Here is a 5,094-nt window from a genome sequence, read left to right on the forward strand (position 1 = left end):
AAAAAAAAAAAAAAGGAATTATTTTCTCCAAACTGGCCATCTTTCTTTCTTTCTCTCTCTCCCTCCCAAAACACACACACACACACACACACACAACATAACTAAGGAAAAAGAAAGAGAAGTTATTTTGGGGCAGGTATTTCTAGCATCATTTTACTCTGTAGGAACAAGTGGGATCCTGTGAATGTGGACAGTGCCACAGGCAGAGGGACTCCCTTTCTTTATTGGTCTCTTGACTCTGCTGGAGAAGGCTTTGAATTCCAGACTGATTGATTTGCTTCCTCTTCTTAGAAGAGTTATAGACTCTGTTCTGGAAGCAGAGAGATAGGTTCAAGGTTTATCAGACAAAAGCATCTAAGAAAGAGTAGTGCTGAGCAAATGGCCTAGTCCCTGCAGCAGAATCCACCTTTTAGGCTCTGATGCTATACATATATTGAGGTAGTCCTTGGCCCAAGGAGCCCTATTTCTACCTTAAAGAGACTTACCATCTAGTTTGGTATTTTCCTCAGGCCCATAATCACTGAAAAGAAGCATAGTAGGAAGAGGATTATTTTTCCTCCTATCCATAAGCCTATGTTTCCAGTTCAAGGATATATTTAGGTCACCAAGATGCAGACCCAAAAACCATTCATTTTGGAACCCAATAAAGAAGGCAAGCAGAGAGGCCCAAACCTTCCAGCTGGGGCAAGATTAAACTTTGTGCTCCAGTAGAAAAAACCCTCTCCTAGTATCCTGGGTTCTACTTGTCTTACTTCTATTGCTAACCAGATAGGTGACTCTGGGCTTAGTTTCTTTTGTTAGAAGCCAAGAGATTGGAGATTATCTCTCAACTTCATTCCCGCTCCAAGATTTCCCAGGTCCTGAAGCATCCTTGCCATAAGCCCTCCACATGAAGCAGAGAGGCTTGCCAAATTGGATTATCAGAGCAAGATTCTTTGTTAGCAGAGGAGCCTAAAAGTACCTTTCTGGCCCCCCAAAACAGTGAACTCTTTTGATCAGCATGTATAAGGGACTTTTGGGCACTGTCTCTTCTAAATTTTTGCCACCCTACTCCAGTTAGAATAGTTAATTGAGACTTCCATGTAATTTCAAACTCTACTTGAGAAAGCTAACCCTGTTTGGGGCATCTTTGGCTCCAAAACTGATGATTATAAATCTCAACTTGAACTCCTCTGCCCTACTTTCCCCACTCCTGCCCAGACATAAAACTGAACAGCAGTGACCTTGTGGGGCCATTCTGTAAACACAGGGCTATACTTAGGGGTATGCCCAGAAAACCAGAAAGTGTTATCTCATGTGCATCACACCTACTGGTTCAAAATGTTTAGCTTGGCCCTTTTCCTCAGCTCCTTAAGTCCTAAAATGAGACACAGGAGAGGTAGGATTATTTCTTCTCCCATCCATAAACCTTAGCCTTCTGTCTCTTCCACAGTCTGCATGAGGAAGACAGGGAAGCACAAAGAACAAGAGAAAAGATGCATCCATCTGAGATCTAAAAGGAAACAATGAGGTGACATTTTCCCACTGCCCGGTTGTTGTGTTCTCAGCTCTTACCCCTTCTTATTTTAGAGGCTGGCTATTCCTAGGATGACCTGATCCCTTTTGCACTGCTCCCCAAGCACTTAGATAACGAAGCTGAGCTGTCTTCATCTGTATTATGTGTAGACAGAAGGTCACCATCTACAGCCTGGTGAAAAAAATGAGTCAGATCTTTCCACTGTAAAGACAGACACATGAGCTGAGCAGAGGTTGGTGGGTTTTCTTCAGAGAGCAGTAGGTTGACCCTAAAGATCATTTCAGAGCTGCAAATTGCTAAATGTCTAGGTCTTTTCCTGGAAAGGGGCATGCAGTCAGTTTGCAGACAATGTCTGATTCCTTTGCCCTTTACCCTCCCCAATTATACAAACCCCTGATAGACAGCAGAGCCAGCTGTGTGATTCCAACATGTTTTCACTCAGATTTCACTCAGATTTGTGCCAGTTGAAAAAGGCACAAATAGTAGATGCTGCTGCTGTGGGTTTGATCTACTAGTAGTACCTGAACTGCTCACACCCACAGCACATGGGAAGTTCTCTCTTATTAATAACCAGGGGGCTCCACTTCAGGACTCAGGTGCTCTGGGAAATTGGAGAAAAATGTTCTTTTACCTCTTCCTATTGCAGTTTGTGAATAATAATCAAAGAGATGGCATGAATCCTTGCCATTCTCTCCTCCTCCACTCTATTTCCCAACATTCTCCTTAGTACATTTCTATACACTAAGCCACAATGAACATGTTTTAAGTTCCAATTTTTTTTTTTTTTAGATAGAGTCTTACTTTATTGTCCTCAATAGAGTGCTATGGCATCATAGTTCACAGCAACCTCAAACTCTTGGACTCAAATGCTTCTCTTGCCTCAGCCTCTCAAGTAACTGGTACTACAGATGCCAGCTACAATGCCCGACTGTTTTTTTATTTTTATTTTTTGAGACAGTCTTACTTTGTTGGCCTTGGTAGAGTGTTGTGGCATCACAGCTCACAGCAACCTCAAACTCTTGGGCTCAAGCAGTTCTCTTGCCTCAGCCTCCCAAGTAGCTGGGACTACAGGTGCCTGCCACAATGCCCGGCTGTTTTTAGAGATAAGGGTCTTGCTCTTCCTCAGGCTGGTCTCAAATCCATGAACTCAGTCAATCCACCCACCTCAGTATCCCAGAGTGTTAGGATTACAGGCATGAGCAACTGCCTGGACCTTAAATTCCATTTTTGTAGTGTCACTGGATCAAACAGGATTCTTTTGTGTGTGTGTGTGTGTGGTTTTTTGCTGGGGCTGGGTTTGAACCCACCACCTCTGGCATATGGGGCCGGTGCTCTACTCCTCTGAGCCACAGGCGCCGCCCTCAAACAGGATTCTTTGGAGCATTTGAAGAGTTCATTACTTGTGATGTCCATCTTATTTCAGGCTTTCAGAGCCACTACATACAGAAAACTTGAGTTTCTCACTTTTTTTTTTAACCAATAGTTAGTGCTGTGAGAATATTTTGGGGGATATAGAGGTGGAAGCTGATGCCTGACCTGCCCTTGGAAGTCAGTCTCTGGATTGGTTCTCACTGTCGCCTATCATTGATTCTGGTGGGAAATCTTCTGTCTGGAAAGGATGTTCATTCCTATTCAAATGTGATATGTTGATGGGAGAAAGACCGGGCCATGGAGAGCTCTTAGTAAGCTAAATACAGTCAAAAGAATAGGGAGGAGCCTGGTTCAGTTGTGTACACCTGTAGTCCTAGCCACAGCTACAGGCCTGGCAGCGCCTGTAGCTCAGCGGCTAGGGTGCCAGCAATATACGCCAGAGCTGGTGGGTTTGAACCCAGCCCGGGCCTGCCAAACAACAATGACAACTACACCCAAACAATAGTCAGGCATTGTGGTGGGCGCCTGTAGTTCCAGCTACTTGGGAGTCTGAGGCAAGAGAATTGCTTAAGCCTAAGAGTTTGAGTTTGCTGTAAGCTGTGATACCACAGCACTCTACTGAGGGTAACATAGACTCTGTCTCAAAAAAAAAAGAGGCTGAGGCCAGAGGATTGCTTGAGGCTAGGCATTTGAGGCTGTAGTGCACTATGATCAGACCTTGCCTGTGAATCGCCACTGCATGGCAGACTGGGAAGACTCTGTCTCTAAAAAATAAATAAGTTGAGCCAGGTGCAGGGGCTCACACCTGTAATCCTTGCACTCTGGGAGGCCAAGGCAGGTGGATTGCTTGAACTCATGAGTGAGACCAGCCTGAGCAAGAGTGAGACCCCATCTCTAAAAATAGCCAGGCGTTATGGTGAGTGCCTGTAGTCTCAGCTACTTGGGAAGCTGAGGCAAGAGAATCACTTGAGCCCAGGAATTTGAGGTCACATTCTACTGAGGGTGACAAAGGGAGACTGTCTAAAAAATATATGTGTGTGTGTGTGTGTGTGTATATATATATATATATGTATGTATACATAAGCTGAGCACTACAGTGTGCTCCTGTACACCCAGATTCTCCAGAGGCTGAGATCGGAGGATCATTTGAATCCAGGAGTTTCAGGCTACAGTGAGCCAAGACCATGCCAGTGCACTCCAGACTGGGTGACAGAGCAAGACCCTATGGAAGGAACCAGGGAAAGAAAATCTGTCTTGAGACAGGCACGGTGACTCACCCCTGTAATCCTAACACTCTGAGAAGCCAAGGCAGGTGGACTGCTTGAGCTCAGGAGTTTGAGACCAGCCTGAGTCAGAGCAAAACCTCATCTTATCTCTAAAAATAGCCAGGAGTTGTGGCGGGTGCCTGTAGTCATAGCTACTTGGAAGGCTGAGGCAAGAGAATCACTTCAGTCCAAGAGTTTGAGGTTGCTGTGAGCTATGACACCACAACACTGTACTGAAGGTGACAAAGTGAGACTGTTGAAAGAAAGGAAGGCAAAGAGGGAAGGCAGGGATGGAAGGAAGGAAGGAAGGAAAGCTGTCTCTTACAATGGCCCAACTTAAGTGAGTTTCTGTAGTATAGTAGTTGTCCGTTTATCTGACAGTGACCAGCCTTTCCTCCCTTCTAGAGAGGCAATTCCTTTTGTATTGGAGGATTCGCTGTTTCCAGTTCTTTGCATTCAGATCACTAAACTGCATACAGTACCCGTGCCCAGCTCCATCACTGAGTGACGTTATGTGTGTTACCTTAGAGCCAGTTTCTTTCCAAGATCTTTGAGCCAAACCTGTCTGTGTGACTACCTTCTCTCTCCTTATACCTCTTCTCCCTGTGCTGTGTCTCCAACTCGCACACCTAATTTGACCCAATTCCTCAAAGAGAACACTAATATCTGCCTGCCTGGTTAGGCAGGGAAAGAAGTTTGTGCTGCAGGGAGACTGGAGCAAACAGTAAAGGACATCTGCTGATTTGTTCCTGGCTCTCAGAAAACCAGACCCGGAACAGCAAAGTTGCAATTCTCTTCACTTCCAGGATTACCAAGTTGGCATTTAGACCAGTTGGAGACAGCTAAGTACTAATTTTGCCCAAGATGTGTCATGGAGCACCTGTTAAGTGCAATTAAGAAACAAGAGTGCTGGCTCGGCGCCTGTGGCTCAAGTGGCTAAGG

At 45.1% G+C, this 5,094-nt stretch overlaps 1 protein-coding gene and 1 long non-coding RNA gene across 2 annotated transcripts in view; one reads left to right on the forward strand and one right to left on the reverse strand.

Moving 5' to 3' along the window:
* IKZF4 (IKAROS family zinc finger 4) overlaps nucleotides 1-5,094 on the forward strand; it is a 39,450-nt gene that overhangs the window by 4,089 nt on the left and 30,267 nt on the right. The window contains exon 2 of the mRNA XM_023513592.1: nucleotides 1,433-1,510. The gene's annotated coding sequence lies outside the window, so the exon portion shown is untranslated. The remainder of the gene's footprint in view (nucleotides 1-1,432; nucleotides 1,511-5,094) is intronic.
* The window catches only part of LOC111725534, a 20,191-nt gene continuing 15,233 nt past the window's right edge, over nucleotides 137-5,094 (reverse strand). Inside the window, exons 2-3 of the long non-coding RNA XR_002773581.1 lie at nucleotides 1,555-1,687; nucleotides 137-310 (exon numbers count right to left, since the gene is read on the reverse strand). This is a non-coding gene — a long non-coding RNA (uncharacterized LOC111725534). The remainder of the gene's footprint in view (nucleotides 311-1,554; nucleotides 1,688-5,094) is intronic.

This window comes from Otolemur garnettii, unplaced genomic scaffold (assembly GCF_000181295.1).
Source record: "Otolemur garnettii isolate 467f Iridium unplaced genomic scaffold, OtoGar3 scaffold00043, whole genome shotgun sequence".
Taxonomy (NCBI): Eukaryota; Metazoa; Chordata; class Mammalia; order Primates; family Galagidae; genus Otolemur; species Otolemur garnettii.